At 36.6% G+C, this 20158-nt stretch overlaps 1 long non-coding RNA gene across 1 annotated transcript in view; it reads right to left on the reverse strand.

Moving 5' to 3' along the window:
• Positions 1 to 12485: 12485 nt before the first annotated feature.
• Positions 12486 to 20158, reverse strand: part of LOC150103666 (uncharacterized) — an 84069-nt gene continuing 76396 nt past the window's right edge. Inside the window, exon 4 of the long non-coding RNA XR_016548712.1 lies at positions 12486 to 13285. This is a non-coding gene — a long non-coding RNA (uncharacterized LOC150103666). The remainder of the gene's footprint in view (positions 13286 to 20158) is intronic.

Raw genomic sequence — 20158 nt, forward strand, 5'->3', positions numbered from 1 at the left:
GTCTACTTGTTAGAATTTGGCCACAAAAAAATTTGTATAATATAAAAAATCACATTATTAATTAAAAGTTATTAATCACTTGCTTAAAGTGAGAAATAGTATTATTCCACTCAATCATGCTAACTGATTATTGTGCATATCGAATTCATGTTAAGCAAGGATTTGCTGTATAATTTCCAAAACAACACAGATAATCTTGATTTTAATCTACCCACACTTAAAAAAAGCTACAATTATAATTAATCTTAACTTTTCTGGCAATGTACATGTTGATACAGAACCAACAAATGTGCAAACTCATCTCAGTCTACTAGAGGCATAGGCTAAACTAATTGGCCTGCAGATCAACATCCAAAATTCAAAGTGTTCTAAATAGGTTATGAAAACCTTATACTTCATGTCAACAATAAAATAAATCCTTAGAAAGAGTAAAGAATTTTCAGTAACTTGGATCGTATATCAGTTTACATTTTGTAAAACAGCAATATTAGAAAGTTATATAGTTATTCAGCTGGATATAGTTATTCAAAACAAACTCTGTGCCATCTGGAAATTATCATTATATGCATATGCAAAATATAAATAAATATTTGTGCAACCTTTCAGGAATGAAATATATTTTAAAACAAATTTCTTAACACAAGATGCCATGCTACTGCTAATTCTCATAAATGTAACAAATAAAACGAACTTGAATGTATAAAGTCCTTTCATTTCCAGGTGAGCAACATATACTCAATGGACAAAACATTAGTGATATTTAATAGCATGTCAGTCTGCCTCTAGTGAAAATAACAAACTGTAATTTCTGAGTCATTCACTTCACCATGGGCAGAGGTAATTCTGCCCATGTCTGCTGCAGCATTTCCACAACTGCACCTTAGATGTCAGTCCTGTATACATGGATCTGATGTTTGTGTCTTCTGAGTCTTCCCCAAGATTGAATCGGATTTCAATCCAGGGTGTTACTGGACAAACTCATACACGTGTTCTGCAAGCCATTAGTGGAAGGTTGCAGAATAGTCATTTGAATTTGTGACCTGGTGGGGTGGAGCATTAATATGTTGAAACACACCATTGGTTGAATGATGGACAATGGATATAAAAGTATGTAGGTGATTAGCATGCACATTATGGTAGCATTCAGCATTTAAGTATCTCTCCAAACACACTAAGGGACCTAATGTGCCACATGAGAAGGCTTCCCAAACCATCACAGATCCACCACCTCCTTGACACAGCTGACCTAGCATGACAGGGCCCAGATCTCATGTTGTAGATGTTACACCTACATCTTCCTATTACCTCAGTACAGCTGATAATAGATTCATCAAAACATACCAATCTGATCGACCCGGCAAATGTCACTGCAAAGTGGATGTGGCATTTGCAACATTTAAATATGCAACAGCATTAAGTCAGTTCGGTTTATTATAGATCATTGCTGGAACCCTCTGGCATATAGCAGGAAACATCCATATAATTTGTCTTATTTACCTTCATTTCATATCTGACTACTTTAAATGAACCGACTCTCCCTTGCCTATTGTTTTTGGATGCAATTCATATGGATATCATCATTACCTCTCACCCCAATATATCTTCCATGAAAGTGGAACACTTAACACACCATCCCTGAACTACATTTGATGTTAGCCTATGCCTAATGCTCTTCATTGTTCCTGATATTTCTGTGTTAGTGTATGGAAACTGCAGGCATCCGTTTAAGACCCCAATTATTGTTCTTTCCAGAATTGACTATCCTACTCAATATTTTTGCACAAGAGACTAGATACGATAATTGGTCGTTCTCACACTCACTCACATCATGGATACCTTCACACAAACTGACCAGCTTCCATCTTTTTGTTCAAGTTTTCATTGTGCTTCACAATTTTCACTGAACAAACCTCTCTCTCTACAATCAAGTTTTTTCTTACTATAGTAACATTCTTGCTCTTTATATTTGCTTCGTTCAACCATTTTCACTCCTCAGATCATTAGTGGGCAACCAAGAGAATTATTTCTTTCCATACCGTTTGTGTATCCAAATAGCATGAATATCATTAATTTTTGCTACAGGGAAACAAACATTCCAGTGTGGCTGGGAATCCAGGACAGCTGAACATCCTAATTAAAGGAACTTCATTTTGTTTTCTACAGCAGTCATAATTCATTGCAAAGCACTGGATGTTGATTATGCATAGGAGAGGAGATAGGTTGTAAAGAACTGAAAGTGCCTGTATAAATTTTGTAGTGGTTTCTATGTACAAGTGCAAGCTGGATGGCAAGTTACTTTGCTTTATAATTACTACTGTTGAATGGGATCTGGTTCAATATAGTAAAATGATGAAACAGCAGTACACCCAACAGAAATTTTTGATTTTGACCATCGGTGTAGATGGACAAGAAATCAATGTGCTGCTCCGTGTGGCATTAAACATTTGAAGATAGACAGATTATGGTTAAAGAAACTTTTGTAATTGGAAAAGTGACATTGCAGGGTACATTTCAGACCTACAATGGATGAATGCTGTTATGTTTTGTTCAAGTAATGTCAACGTACATTTTAATAGCTAACAAAGCCTCTTTAACATGCATATGAAAAGAATGTATGGCCATTCACATGCTACATTTGTCACCATCCCTAATGTAGTCCACATAGGATGTTCTTGAAGTGACTATTTTAGGGCATAATTAACAGATAGTTGTTTTTGTCTAAGTAATATAGCTGCTTCATTTTCTTGATCACAATGGCTTTGAGTGAGAAATGTGTGAAAGACATTATTAGCTATCCATATACCCTTATGATAGATGACAACGATTGCAGCTTACTCTTCTTTGCTAAATCATAGACTTGAGATGTATAATCCAGCTTTGTATAACCATACAATAAAGACATTGAAGATTATTCAGCACCCCATTCTGTAGATGACAGAGTTAAGAAGATTCAATGCTCTCTTGTTCTTCCCCACCCCCCCCCCCCCCCACCCCCCCCCCCCCCCACCCCCCCCCCCCCCCACCCCCCCCCCCCCCCACCCCCCCCCCCCCCCACCCCCCCCCCCCCCCACCCCCCCCCCCCCCCACCCCCCCCCCCCCCCACCCCCCCCCCCCCCCACCCCCCCCCCCCCCCACCCCCCCCCCCCCCCACCCCCCCCCCCCCCCACCCCCCCCCCCCCCCACCCCCCCCCCCCCCCACCCCCCCCCCCCCCCACCCCCCCCCCCCCCCACCCCCCCCCCCCCCCACCCCCCCCCCCCCCCACCCCCCCCCCCCCCCACCCCCCCCCCCCCCCACCCCCCCCCCCCCCCACCCCCCCCCCCCCCCACCCCCCCCCCCCCCCACCCCCCCCCCCCCCCACCCCCCCCCCCCCCCACCCCCCCCCCCCCCCACCCCCCCCCCCCCCCACCCCCCCCCCCCCCCACCCCCCCCCCCCCCCACCCCCCCCCCCCCCCACCCCCCCCCCCCCCAATTTTACAATGAAGGTTTAGACATTATTATTATTATTATTATTATTATTATTATTATTATTATTATTATTATTATTATTATTATTCAGGCCTGAATGGAGTGAAAAGACTCATCGTGGGAGGTCCTTCCTAAGAACATAAAGTCTGTCAAGACTCATCAAGGGGAGGTTCCCCTAAGAAACACAAAATCTATCATACCACTCAATAATCTCATTGACCGTTCTTGCCCTCACCACTCTATCAGGCAATGCATTCCATGGCTCAACCACCTACCATGCAAAGAAACCGTTCCTCACCCTCTTGCTCACAGTTTCCTTTCGTAACTTCCAGGGATGGCCTCTTGTCATTACTCCTTCCTGCTGTTCAACCAAGTGAAAGAACTCCTCAGTGTCAACCCTGTAACCACCTCTCAACAGTTTAAAAGTCTCAATCATATCACCTCTCCTTCTTCTATCCACCAAACTCTGCAGTCCACATTCCCTCAGCCAATCCTCATAACTATGCTTGTACAGTCCTGAAACCATTTTTGTCATCTGTCTTTGTATCCTTTCCACAGTTAATTTATCCCCTTCAAAACCTGGGGACCAAATCTGAGAACAATAATCCAAGTGTGGTCTGATCAGAGACTTATACAACGGAATGATAACCCTCTTAAATCTGCAGTTCAGTGTCCTTTGCATAATTTCAGCAATCCTGTGTGTTACCTTCACCACCCTTGCAATATGTCCCCTAAACTTCAGGTTTCTATCAATCATCAACCGCAGATCTCTTGTTTCCCCAACTTCCTCCAGTATAACTCCTCCCATAGAGTATGCAGCATCCCTTCGATGTTTCCCAAACATCAAGACATTACATTTTGCTGCATTAAATGGAAAACCCCATTCATTTGCCCATTAATCTCGCTTATTGAAATCCTCTTGCAGGGCTACCACATCTGCACTATTACTAATAATCCTTCCCAGCTTCGCATCATCTGCAAAAAACTGAATATCCCCTTGCAATCCACTGGTAATGGCATTGATATAAAGGTTAAACAATATAGGTCCTAGTACAGAGCCCTGTGGGACCCCACTTGTAATCTTCTGCCTCCTTGAAACTGCTCCACCATACACAACTCTCTGATACCTATCAGACAGCCAATTCTGAATCCAGTCGACCAATCTGACATCCAGACGAATGGGTTGCAACTTAAATAACAGCTTATCATGTGGCACCCTGTCAAATGCCTTTGCTAAGTCTAAGAAAATTGCGATATATGCCTTTCCTTCAATCTAATGTTCATGTAACTTTATTATAAAAGGCTAGCATATTGCTAAAACAAGAGTGCCCTTTCACAAATCCATGTTGACTCTCACAAATAACATTACTCTCATCTGCCCACAGATAACATTACTCTCATCTGTATACCGTCTGCCACTACTTTCTCCAAGATCTTAACAACTACTGATGAATCACAGACTGGTCTATAATTAGACAATTCCAGTCTGTTACCACCCTTATACAATGGCACTATCTTACCTTCCTTCTATTCCCTGGGCACCTTTGCTGAAGCCAGACTTTCATTGAAAAGCCAGGTTAAAGGCACTGTCAGTTCCCTAGCACATTCTCTCAAAACTCGTGGTGAAATACCATCCAGTCCAAAAACTATTGACATCCAGAGCTCTCGGTATCTTAAACACACTCTCCTCCTGTACCTCTAAATCTTGAACCTGCCCTATCCCTCTAGCATTAAAACTGACTCCTCCACGATGAATTACTCCAATAAAGTGGTCATTGAACCATTCCACTATGTCCTCTGCATCAGTCGCTCTATTCCTATTTTTATTCCACAATATCACATAGCTAAAAAATTACCTAGGATTTTCTTTGGATCTTAGGATCAATCTCCTCTCATATTCCAGTTTCGCTTTCCTTACCACACTAGTCACTCTTCTGGCCTGTGTCTTATATTCTTCATGCATCCTCTCTTCACCTGTCTCCTTATATCTCTTCAATAGCCACTTTTTCACATGCAATTCCTGTTTAATATTGTTTATCATCCACTTTACTCCGAATTGTGTACTCTTCTTCACTCGTGGTGTACAACTTAGATTGCTGCTAACAAATATTCTTTCACAATTTCCCATGCACTAACGATATCCTGGCCTTCCAATTCCTCCCTCTATGAAACTTCCCAAAGTTGACGTCTAAGACTATTATAATCACTTGTATTATAATTCCGCATCGCAGGAGTATCAAAGAGACACCTGCATGTCTATTCATTTTACAAGTCAAAACAATATGGTCACTCCCTCCAACTGGTGGGAGAGATGTCATCTCAGTTATTATCAACTCTTCTGATGCTATAACCAAATCTAAAACTCTTGAACCTCTTGTTCCCTCTGTTACATGTTGTCTAAGACATTTGTCCCTCAAGAATTCTAGAAATTCCATTCCACTATTGCTACATGTATCTTCCTCTCTCCAATTTACACTATTGTAGTTAAAATCTCCCATAACAATCATTCTTCTTGCACTTGCCAAAGTTAGCTGTCTAAACATCTCCTGGTCCCCATCCTCTGTACTCCTTGGTCTGTTGCAACACCCCACTAAATATCCTGTCTTGCCTACCTCTACCTCACACCATATGCTCTCAAAAGCATTTGTCTCACTTCCTTCCAAAGCCTCCACTCTTAGAGGACATAGATCATCACTTATCATAAGCAGTACCCCACCACCATGCTTACCCCTCCTATCCTGACAAAAAATGACATTTCTAACAAAATTAGCAATTTTAACAAAATTAGACAGTACGCTAAAGTGTTTATTTCAGCAACAGTCAAGAACAAAAAGCCGAATAAGAAGGTATATTTCATCAAAACAACCATTATTATTTAGAAATGAAACACTGCAGCAAAAATGAAATATATGAGTTCATGTCATAGAACACTAGATAAAATGAGAAACCAAAGAATACTGAAATAATGGAACCAAACAATGATAATATACCAAACAGAAAATAGAAGTAAATTGAAAGTTCATATAGAATGAAACAGTGCAGTCCAATCTCCGAGAGTTGATGCTGCCCAATGCCATGTTCAAAGATTGATTTTAAACCCGGAGTATAAGACCTGACTGCCTTGTTTTAGATTTTTTAAAAAATCCAGCATTGTCTCATATGATAATATATATAGTATTTGTATTAAGAATAATATTGTCCTCTATATAACACTTACTACAATGACACAGTGAAACTATATGCCAGTTTGTTCAGGACTTTTTGGAATGGAAGTTGATTATAACAGCATTTCAGTCATCAGTCAGGTGTAACAAAATTTAAGGGAAGAATACATATCCGATATGTAATTACTATCACATCATCATCATTATTATTATTAAATGAGACCTCAAAGCAGTCCGAGGACTAATTGTGAGAGGGTACCTGCCTCCCTGTCTGCCCCTACTTAATCATCCAATTACAACACACACACAATGTCTTTACTTTAATATACTTCTTTTTAATATAATACAAATTACTTTAATCTAGTTCTTACTTAGATCATAGTGGGACTTATTTTTAAATCCATACAAAGATTGCTAGTCATGAAATGAATTGATATCACATCTTTTCCATCAAAGGGTAAAATGTCCCATTGTTCTTTCAGTTGAGCTACAGAGCTACCTAAACTATGATCTAAGTAAGAACTAGATTAAAGTAAATCATTTTCAAAGATTATAAAGCAAGATTTAAATTCTGGTGGAAGCTGACCTTTACCACAAAAATTCACTACAAAATTATATTAATACATTTTAATATATTCATTAATGATTTAAGATATACTATAAAAACCAAAATATAAAATAATAAGAAACCTGAAATGCCATCATAACAATTTTAAGACAAAAATTCGCTAAATAGCAATTCAACATAACTATTTCTCTAAACCTTACAACTTTGCTAGTGATAGACATTATACCTAGGACTGCTAAGATCCAAAATATTTTTGCAGTACACATTAAAGGATCCAAAACAAATTACTTTTTGTGTGACTTGAACGTAGTTGCAAGTATTTCGATATCTAATTTATAATAATAATTATAAAATTTTATCAGTCTGTTCAGAAATTGAGCAAGTGAGAATGCAAGCTGATGTATCTCATTTGTACAGAAATGTATGCAGTTAATTCATCTCTTTTTCAAACTCCATATCATCATCATGAAATTCCTGTCATGTATCCTCGAAGGGGTGTAGAGGATATGATGATAGTACTAGATGAACTTACATCATTACTGAGTTCTTATCAACAATGTTCTTCCAAATCAATTTATCTGTCAAGACACCAACATTATCAAATGTAAACAAATCAAACGGACAGATAAAATAACTAATGAAGAGGCCATAAAAAGGGTAAAAGAAGAAAGAAGTCTGTTAAGGATGATAAAAAAGAAGAAAGGGAAACTGGATTGGACATATTCTCAGTGGAAATAGAATCATCGGAGATGCTATCAAAGGAAAAATAGATGGGAAAATAAAGGAAGAGTAAGGATAACAATGGTAGATGACATGCTGAATGGAGACAGTTACCAACCTTAAAGAGAAGGCTCAGAACAGAAAAGAGTGGAAGGAAACTGTTTGCTACTAAGAGAGGAACCTGCTTACAGAATACTCAAAAAGAAGATATTTCTCTCTTTTTAGGCATATTTTACTCTTTTAATGCACCTATATCTTGGTCTTCCTGTCTTTTTCCCACCAACCTGGCAAGAACACTTGTTTTGTTAATCATTCCTCTCACATTCTATTTAAGTGACCATACCATTTGGATTAGCTCTGCTAACATATTCCTGGATGCTAATGTCAAGTTCATGCCCCTAATATTTCTCGGGACTCATATTTGTGGTCTCTAGTCAAGTATGTTATTTCTAACCCAGCTCTCAGATCAATAAGTTAAAATTGGTTTGAGTAATGTTGTATACAACTAATTTAGTGTTTTAGTATATACTATGTTAAAGCTACAAAGCAATTTTATAAGCTAGGTTTAATCCTTTTTCCCAAGTAAGCAAACAGACAAGTAAGTCAAGTTTGCACCTGCATGTAGTGCAAGTCTGTGGCAACTTGTGGTAAAGGTGGAATAAGTCCGATCACTTTCCTTAGTATTTTCCCCTAATTCAAAGCACATCCCCTTGCTTTCTATACCTTTTTTTACAACTTTTTACATCTTACTCTCATCTTGAGATTTTTATTTAATAAGTTCAAAGCACTTTGTGGCAACTTGTGTAGGTAAAATTTATAAGCTCTGTAGTACTTCAACCTTGGCATTTTTAGGTCTGGCTCCCACTGACAAGACCTCAATAAAGATCAAAAGTGGTGTGGGTAATGGCCCCTTGCCTTTAATGTATAGCATCATACATCTCCACAACGGGAAAATATTAAGGAAAGTGATCAGAGCTTACTCCACCTTTACGAGTTGCCTCAGACGTGCACTACATACAGGCGCAAACTTGACCTGTCTGTTTGCTTACTTGAGAAAAAGGATTAAAACCTAGTTTATAAAATTACTTGGTATCTTTAATTTCTTTCTTATTCCATATAATTTTATTCAACTGACTTCCTGCTATACAGGCTTTGTTGATTCTAATGTGTATAGTTTCTTAATAATTTCTTACATAGCAGTAAGAAATTATTTTGCTTGTGAGTACAAATCAGCAATGAGTACTTCCCTTGGTAAAGTGAATATAGAAAATAATAAATGCTGTTAAAATATTCTTGTTTAGTTTACAATTGAAATAGAAACACATTAATAGCCATGCACACAAGCACTTATTAATGATGATGTGGAGGCATATAATAAATCTCACAGAGAGACAATTGAGATGGATTCTAAGATGGTCAAGCAATTACAAGAGGTTATATAAGCTACAATCTGACCTCATGTTGGCTATGGAAACTCTGGTATCTATTTCTACTGGGTACATAACGTTACATGAACATGTAACGTTATGTACCCAGTGGAAATAACTGATCAGCTATCTGATAACTGTTCTAGCTGATCAGTTATCAGACAGATAACTGATCAGCTATCTGTCTGATAGCTGATCAGTAGTTTGTGTCCCTCGCCCTCTGTACAGGAGAGAATGTTTGCAAGAAATGTTACACATAGCCTGGTTACAACCAACAGAGGACTACTGTTCAGACTCTGAATTTGCTCTATAAAGAGAAACTATTTGAACTCTGATGTAGGGAGAGAAGGCAATCTTTTGATTCTTTTAATATATTCATTATAGGGACACTTGGAAAGCAGTGTCATGCTTAGTGGAGGAATCTATCCCTATGTTCATCCATATTTGGGTACCATGGGAGATACCCTACAGAATGATAATGCTCTTCCTCATGACCAATATCTTCAAGCACTGTACTTCTTTGCCTATATGGTGGCCTAGGAATAATAATAATATAGTGGCACTCTAACAATTTTCTTTTTTGCCTCTTGAACATTATCCTTCTTGGACTGACTTTCAGAACCAGCTTATCCTGATGAACATTTACACCAACTGACTTCCAAGTAAATAAACACATGTTTTTATTGAAAAATTTCTTCTGTTATTAATGAGGTTTTATTTCTCTGAAAGTTGTGAGGTTTGTTATTGTAGGCTTGCTACAGCATATACCCTAAACTTTGTTTGCAGATTCATTGGCTAATATGCTTAAACATTCCACCAATATTTAGGCAAAGTAGGAATTGGCTAGATGATAACTGTAATATGAAGTCAACTATCCACTGCTCCAGATATCTCAGGGAGGTAGCTAAATTCAACGAACTGCTACAAGAGATCTGAGAAAATTGGGAACCAAGTGCTGCCTTACAAAATAAATGGTGATCAGCTCAGGTTTCAAATCCTCTGTGTACTCCTTTTTATGTGTATAAACATATTACTTTCATACACTGGGTAGATTTGGCCTTCTGTACTTTTGATTAAACATATAGAAACAAACTTTAAATTAATTTTTACTAGCTCTGGAAACTCTTCCATAGGGACCAAACATGAGATTTTATGAAGTTCTTTTCCATCACAGTTCACAGACAAAAACTAAATAATTTACAAAAATATGTATAAAATTGATAAATGTGGAAAAATCCTTAGCCCACCCATAGTACAAATGTTGTATAAATTTACTAATAACCTTTGGTATGGAACTACATAAAAAGTGGGTCTCTCTATATTGCACTGTTGTTGGAATTTGGTGGGATTAAATTCGGTTTGGTTAATTAAATTAAATTAGTTAAATTAAATTTGGTGGGTCCATGCCATGGAGAGAAATTCAGCAGGTACTGGATACAGGTTCTGTCTATTAAGAACTTCCTGCTTTGCTAATGTTTAGATCTCCATAATGCCATAACAGCTTAGAAAGAAACAAAGAATCTATTCTCTACTTTCGTTTTTTGAAACCAGCACAAATTTTCTTTTTTTAAAATGATCTTCAATTTTAATGTGTTTAAAGAAAATGGTAATCCCCTTATATTTCAAATGCTTATACGACTCTTTTGTTCTGAAGTAACACATTACTATTAACAATAAATCCAATAATAGCTTTCTTATTGTGTTATCTCACAGGGGAATTTGTACACATCTTAAAAGCAAAAGTCTCAATATGTTATAATAAGGAAAAAAACATATATCATTATAAATTCAGATCCAAGTTCATAATCTAGGTCACAGCTTCAGGAACCACTTGTAAAAAGTCATTCGTCATTCTGATTAGCATGGAAGGTGCATTCTGTTACAATATATTGCAGTTTGTTATGGAGCACCACAGTAATAACTAATCCATTCTCTGAACAGAAATCAGGTGCCCACTGTTATTTTGAACTTTGCTCTTTTCTGCAAATTTATCAAAAACATTATGTCTATTGTTCATTCCTTACTCTAATCTCTAGAGCTCATGTATTGACCATAGCAGATTATGGAGAATAATAGCAGATGTATTATCTTGGCCATAGTTACTGCATCTGCACTCTAACAGACTGCAATTTTTAAACTAAACTATTTTGGTAAATATCTTTTAATGGAAAATAAATTTCACCATCCAAAGTGATCCCAGAACTTGGTTTATTGCAGTACTGAAGTGTTTTTTAAGAAAAAAGTTCCATGTTTAGTCCATATATTCTGACACAAATAACTAATCACCTGTACACTAAATCATTTTGTGGGAGGATTATAAAAACATCTATAATTCGATAATAGACTTCTCAAAGCCAGGTTTAAATTTGAAGGACTACTGATATGCTTTTTTGCAGATGAAAAATACTGGAGTATACCAAAGTTTTTTCCTTGGGTTGCACACTAATCTAAAAACCAAGGGTAATAGAAAGCAGGTATTTTGTGCAGATTGTAATGCTTGTATCTTAATCTTCCAAACGGCTAGGATGTCTATAGATGTCCAACTAAATCTGGATATGTTTCAGCCCACCTGTTTAAAGAACCCTGGATAAGAAGTGCAATTTGACCCTCATGTCCATTAGAAAGTGTGATAAACCCTCATGCTGAAGAGAACAGTTAATCGGATTATCTCGAGTTCGTAGCTGCCTCTCCATTGCCTATAACAAGAAACTCATTTCCTTGTACAACACCTTATTGTACAACAAAATTTTAATGCCTGCACAAAATAAAGATCTTGTATAATTTGTTCACTTAAAAATATTTAAGTGAACAAAGCCTTACCTTGGAGAACCAATTTAATTTTTTAATTTTTTATTTTTTGGCGCTAATTTTTTTCTAATTGCTTACTAAACAAGATTTTTCTTTGTTCTCGAAGAAATTAATTCACAATAATTATTTGAAATATTCTTTTAATAAAAAGAAAACCAGCTGCTGACATTCCAGTTTATATTATTTTTATTTTTGTACAAAACCTTCGAAAATCGAATAATACTTCACAGATTTCCTTTAGGACGTACTTGAGCAACTTTGCTTTATAGAGAATAACATGAAATTCTTTAATCATATTACTAAATTTTTTCTTCATGTTGTATAGTAATCTCTACTTTCACTTTCTTGGTTTCCTTGTATAATTGGTGATTACAAAATGAAATTAACAGTTATGATTTAAATTTATATTTTCTGCATAATTCAGATATTTTATTCTCCAATTTTTAAAGTAAGCGATAGATTTGCTTATTTTTATCATTCAAAATATGTATATCAAAATTTCAGTTCCTTTCACAATAGAATTGAACTTTACTTTGCCTCTGATAGTTTAACCCCTCCCCTATGTGGCATGACTATGACACCCCCAAAAACTGTTATGAAACATACAGTTTTTATTTAATTCGTTATTTTTCTCTAGTAATTGTTCCACATAACTTTAATTTTTCGATACTGAAACTATGTGGTGATTATTATAAATTAACAAATTATAAATCAGGCAATATACATATTATTTATGTATATTATCTGATATTGAGAGTCCCTTTACTGGGGAAGGGTTACTGCATTACAATGGATAATTACTATATGTATACTGAACCGCTGATTTGCTTTTACAGCATTGTACAGATAGTTATGGCACATACACTGTAAATTCAAAAAGGCAAGATATGCCTCCAGATCTGGCTTCAGGAAAGCTAATCGAAGGGGCAACTCCGAGCTTATCAGCGAGGGAAAGTCTTTGCACTACGTTGGAGAGACAAAAAAGATGTTTTTCTGCTGTCTTCCCTGCACAATCCATCAACGGAATCCATGGAGAAGCATGGTTTAAAGAAAGAAAAACCAATTGCTGTGTGTACATACAACGACACTATGGGAGGAGTCGAGAGGTTCGATCAGCACCTATCATTCTACTCTGTAATGAGGAAAAAGCATACAAAATATTACAAAAAAGTGTTTGAACATGTATTAAATTTTATTATTTGGAACAGTTTCCTCCTGCACAAGAAAAAATGTTTGTTTGTACCATAACATATCTAGAATACAGAATAGAAATTGCGAAAGCATTGCTGAATGCACATGCACCTTCTTCAGCAAGCAGAAAAACAGGAAATCCTGCCAGACATCTGAGGCTGACGCTGCTAACTCCAACCATTTTCCCGAAAATCTACCACCAACGGCTAATAAAAAACACTGCACGCAAATGTTATGTATGTAATAAAAAAATATCAGAAAGGAAACAAAAATCTGGTGCCCTGAGTGTAAAACTGCTTTGTGCATTTACCCTTCCTTCAAGGTGTTCCACACTGTTCAAGAATTTTAAATTCTGAATAGTAAGAAATAAAAAATGTTTGTTTTCAAGGCCATCAAAACAGGCCATTTCAGGACTACAAATATTCATAGAGGGATACCTGAATGAACTGTTTCCTTTTCATCTTGAAGGTGAATTTTTAATTTCTTTTTATGACACAGAATGATATTTTAGAAGGAATAAAATATAAGAGGTAAAGTATTTCACCAAAACAATAAAAAATAATGAAATAAAATCTACCCTATATATATATAAAAGATAAGCCTTTTATGTCATGTTTTTCAAAACGTTTTGAAACTCGGGTGCTACCCTGAATGTCAAGTCTTCAAAATTCGAGTCATCAGAATTCAGGGGAAAAACCCCCCTTTCGAGTTGAAGGAGAACTGGCTTACCAGACTGGAACATGGGGGGTTGGGCATAGCTCCCCTAGTTAAAAAATGAAATATATAAATAATAACGGGAACATTTTCACCTTGCCAACACTAAACACTGATGTGATATGGGTTCCAAATTTCTTGTTTCAGAGATATATATTACAAAGTTTTGTAATAAAAATTTCTGCTACAATGAAGTTTGACATAATCAACAATATTATTACTACCTTATTTCTGTTTCTTGTGTGGGAGAAAAATGGTAAAATGTCACTTTTGTAATTACATGAGATGTTATAATGGCAAAAATAGTAAGAAAAATGTCACTTGCACTTTCTCTTCAAAACACAAAGAAAGAACATTGTATATTCAGCCAGTGGAAAAGAAAATACTACATATTTTTCTTCTGTTATCTGATTTTTTTTCTTGTAGTACAAAGAAGAAATCACTGCATATAACATGGAGTCTGCATGAGGAACAAAATCTGGAAATTGGTTACATTATAACAAATAGAGAAATCATGTAAGAAAAATTATTCACATAAGATTCTAATCTCAGCAGACATAACATTTTCTTTTAGATTACATATCTAAAGTAACTGAACCTTTGCTACTATTTTATACTAAAATAAATGGGTATGTTCCCCAAGTGATTTACATTTGTAACAGCTGTCTTGCGAACGATTTATGAAATAAATTACCTGAAATATCTGCAGATTGATCTATAGAATAGCTGTAATGGATATAGAATAGCCGTAACGAGATTAATGTCAGAGGAATGTAATGGCATGATAAAAGGTAGAATGCTGACGAAGTTTTGATCCATGAAAAAAAGCTAGGGAGAGCTGACTATATTATCCACACCAGCCGGTTGGGAGGTTAATCAGAATAAGTATTTAGATCACAGAATGGAATATTAGGCATTTTAGTGAAAAAATCAGATATCTCACTTGCACCAATGCAATCACAAATAATGTAATTCATGGTATATGATGAAATGGTACAAGGATAAATATCAGAGCAACCTCCCAGAGAAAAACTAGTTAAATTTTATGTAATATAAAGATATTAAATACAACCTTTTGTGTAAACAAGAAATTGTAAACATATTTAACAACATGTTCAAGTTTCATTTAAAACTTCATAAAGGTTAACTTTCATTTCAGTAGCATTAGGGCTTGTACTTAGAAAAGGTGCAAAAACACTGGTGGTCTCTAAATATTCAACTTTTGTCTGAGCATGTGGTTTCATGCACATTGTCAATATTTACAAAAATCAGACATAAATTATGGCAAATATGATCAAGTAAATGGATCTGCATTGCCCAATGTAAGTCCACCTATCAACTTACTTATTTAACTGCACTACACACATTTAAATTTATTCCCTAAAAAGCCTGAATAACTCAGTCAGTATAAAGGAAGCTGTTTAGTCTGAAAGTCCTAATTTCATTTCACATTCATGAGTCAAGAGACCTTCATCTGTATTTTGCTTAAGATGAGTTAGCCAGTCTCATATAGAAGTAGGGGCTTTTGTTCTGGAAACTGGTTTTTTCTTCACCCCACAGAATAGGTAAACTCTCCAGAACACAAGCAATTAATAAAGAAAACTACATTATAACCAATAACTTTATGGTGGTTTCATACGATTGTGCCAGACTATCCAAATGGGACTTATGGCCACGATGTTATTATTATTACCATATCCCCTGCTAATTAATTCTCTGACTACACAGTGGAATTACCAGCTATCACCAGCACTAAGAACAGTATGTTTTGTCATTAAACTGCAAGGGTTCTCATATTATCAATTTGACTGCAAGTGGGCTGAAAAAACTCCACTTTCCATGTGCAAAAAGCCTGTTACTCCCATAAAAGGTCAGCTATCTCACCTTCAATAGAAAAATCCCATATAAAGCCTCCTAGTCACGAATATACTATTATTATTATTATTATTTCACACCTAAAGGGAGTCAAAGGACTAATCAAGGGAGGACACACCTGCTCTTCAAATCTGTCTCCACCATTCAATCACCTAACTGACTGCGACTACATCATCTACTGCCGACGACCACTGGTATTTCCACAGACAATTACAAACATCCATACCCATGGCATGATTCGAACCTGGGGACTTTTGACTGGAGAGCGGATTCGCTAACCACTCGGCTAACCAGGCCTGCAATGAAACTCTTATGTAAGCTTTTTTCTGGTGAATTAACTTTTCACACACAATTTAAATGGTTATTTTTCTCCAAGAAAGTCAGTCCAGATACAGACAAATCAGGCAGTAGAATTCAAAATATACTATTATCAGAAATTAGATGGCACTGTGTAGCAGTAGATTATGTAGTAATAATATAGGTTACTGTATTATGCACAGTACGATGCTGAGGTGAGTTCTTGGAGGATGTCAATAATAACATGACAAAAACATAAGTGAATATTTTTAAATTAAATTTTTCAATCACCTGGAAGATCAGGATCCTGCATGTCTATCCTCAATTGGAAGTTACTGCCATAGGTCAATGCCCACAGCAATATGCTATAAATGTTAAAACAGAAATTATGTATGAGTTTGATTTATACTTTAGTGTGGTGTGTTTTAGTAGAAATAATGCAGAAAATGCTCATAACATGTATATTTCACAACAGAATAAATAGATACATAGACTTGGGAAGTAGTATCTATTTATATAGTAAAATGTCACTGAATTGTCAATAGAGGAATGATTACTAGAAAGGATATCACATACACAAGTCAATCTGTCAGTTATTAATCTGATTATTACCATTTACCATATATATTCCATCTATTTCATGCACCTCGCTTTGCAGAAGAGTAAACTAACTTAAAAATGTTTCATACTTTTCACATGATTTATATAGTTCATATGAAAAGTATCATTCTTGAGTCTCTATGGACATCAAATTAAAAACTCTCCCACAAAATGCAGTAAAACCAATGTATCGCAGATTGATATACCTTTAAATAAGCAGAGAATGGGATTTACATAAATAATGCCTTTTATTGGAAAATGATGTAAGGAAAGACAGAAAAGTGTTTTTGAGAATGTGGAAGTAATGAATAATAATATACAAACATGAATCATGCCGTAAACATAATGTGGATGATCAAGTGACAGCCAGGTGCAAAATAGAACACTGACATGCTCATTCTCTGAAAGATGGCATGCAAGTGGAACACTGTGCTATCTCCCTTGGAACACTGTGAGCGTTGTGATTTTGATTGTTAATTCCATGTTGATCATAAGGTTATTCTCTCATAATAATGTATTCAGAACAGGCAAATTCATTTAACTACCTAGGATGTACGATCACATATGAAAATGAAAAAGATATAAATGTAAAAATTGCAAAATATTTAAAAATAACAGGTGAAATTAACTCTATATTTAAACCAAACCTAGTTCAAAAGCAAACCAGTCTAAAAGTATACAATACATTAGCCCTACCAGTCTTAATGTATGGAAGCGAAATCTGGACAATAAAACAAAAAGACAAACAAAGATTAACCACAGCAGAAATGAAGTTTATGAGAAAAACTGCAAAGTATACCCTATTTGATCACAAAAGAAACGAAGAAATTATGAAAGAATTAAAGCAAGAACCCGTAATAGAAAAAATTAAAAAACATAAACATAAATGGATGGAACATGTTCAAAGAATGAAAACAGAAAGATTACAACACGGAGCCCTAAAATACAAGCAATTAGGAAAAACCAGGACATCCTCTTAAACGATGACTTCTAAGGCTGAAATGGGCCATGTTAGGCCTATATCCTTGATATGCATGATGATGATGATGAATAACTGTATTCAGTTATTCTGAATAAAGTAAGCTCTTATGAAACACAAGTAATTGACACTGTTATCCTACTGACAGAATCTAAATTTTGTTTTTGATTAGAGATAGATATTTTGGATTTAATGCTGGATATTTCAATTTGGGAAGGAACAGTTATATCTCTCATTAATTGCCGACATGCTTAACACTATAAATCACTTTTTATACCCCATTAGAATCATGCAATGTCATATTTTGGAAATAGTTTGCAGAAATTTGTTGATGTTCTCTTCCATTTTTAGATGTAAATGATGTACACATGATATCATTCACATGCTCTGTAACACTACAGAACCAATGCGTGGACCCAATTTCAAACACATCTACTACTTGTTCTAAAATCTGTGTTTGTCTAAAGTACAATATATATTTAAGATGTTGTTTTCTCCATGGTACTGTATTCCCCCCTTACGAAATCATAAAGGGATAATATGAGCCAAAAATAAAGCTATGCTTACTCGAGATCATTCATTAATTAGGAAAAGCCAAAACAAAGACAACTGTTAATGTAGGCAATGCAGAAAAAGTGGCTGCATTGGATTATATTCTCAGATGAGAGCTATGTCTTTTTCCAAGGAGTGTGAGAACCCTAAATCAGCAGCTGATAAGTTTTTATGCCCACCTTCAAGAAGCTGCGAAACACATCACAGTCCAAGTTCACCTGTGGCTACAAATATTGGATATTTGTAGAAAGTGTTCCACAGACCAAGAAAGACAAAGAACTCATCTTCCAACAGGATCTTCCTCCATACAACACTTAAACAAGTGAGCTCCTCAAAAATGGCATCCAAATGCTGTGCCAGATAACTCTCCTGACATTAGTTGAATAGAAAATTTGTGGACCATAGTGAAAAGATACAAAAATCTTCAAGGGCTCACTTTAGTGAGTACGGGCATGGCAAACCCGTGGTACCAGATGCTGGACCATGCCTTACTTCATGTAATATATATATATATATCTGTTATATTATTCTGTAGACTGGTCCCTCCTCTTTTCTCCTCTCCTTGCTCCTTCCCCCTGATGCTATTAGAGTATTCGAGGACTAGCGGTGAGTATTTCCTATGTTGCTAATCATTTCGTCTTATGCAGCCACTGAAGGAGACAAGATAGCCTCAATAGGTGTGGGTCCCAACCCCGGATAAATGCGAGGGTTGATGTCAGGAAGGGCATCTGGTCGGAAAACTTCAATGACAGCTCAAACTATGATATGAGTCAAAGAGAAAATGATACCCAATAAGCGACATGCAGACACATCGCCCTACAGCTGCGAGAAGTGGATGAGGGCTACCGCATCAAGGGCGGGTGTGGTTAAAGAAGTGAGCCCAGAAGGTGGAGAGGATGTTGCGAGTGGGAACACTGAATGTTGGAAGCATGACTGGAAGGGGAAGAGAGGTGGCAGAAATCATGAGGAAGAGGAAGTTGGACATTTTATGTGTGCAAGAGACAAGGTGGAAGGGGGGGGAAGGCAAAGGAACTGGGAGAGGGTTATAAATTGTTCTACTCTGGAGAGAATAATGAGGGAAGAAATGGTGTAGGAATTGTGGTATGTGGCAGAATGAAGGGTGAGGTACTGGAAGTGGGTAGAAGGAACAACAAGATCATGCGAATGAAACTGGGTCTTGGAGAAGAGCAGGTGGTCGTATTATGTGTATATGCCCTGCAAGTTGATTGTACAGCAGAGGAGAAAGTTGAGTTCTGGAACATGCTAGATGAAGAAATGAGGGAATTGGAAGAAAATGAGATGGTGTTTGTTGGAGGAGACTTGAACGGACACATAGGGAGACAGAATAAAGACTGTGAAAGGGTGCATGGTGGCCACAGAGTGGGAATGATGAACCAGGAAGGAGAGATGGTTGTAGACTTTGCAGTAGCGTTTGATCTGGCAATTGTGAACTCGTTTTTCTACAAGAGGGAAGAACATTTGATAACATTTAGGAGTGGTAACAACAGTTCACAAATTGACTACATTTTGACAAGAAAGCATCTTAAGGTTGTGACAAATTGTAAAGTAATTCCAACACATCAAGTAACACTTCAACACCAACTGCTGTGCGCAGACTTTAAAATAAGATCGACGAAAAGAACCTCTGGATGCCATGGGATGAAGACAATTAAGTGGTTTCGCTTAAAAGAGAGAGTGAGGAATCGTTTTAGGAAGAGGGTGTTAGAGAGGATTCCGGATGGATTGGAAAGTGTACAAGATTGATGGAAACATAATTCAAAAGTAATCCTGAGCTCT

The sequence above is a fragment of the Typopeltis vanoorti genome, chromosome 8 (assembly GCF_054136105.1).
Source record: "Typopeltis vanoorti isolate ZY-2024b chromosome 8, IOZ_Tvanoo_1.0, whole genome shotgun sequence".
Lineage (NCBI taxonomy): Eukaryota > Metazoa > Arthropoda > Arachnida > Uropygi > Thelyphonidae > Typopeltis > Typopeltis vanoorti.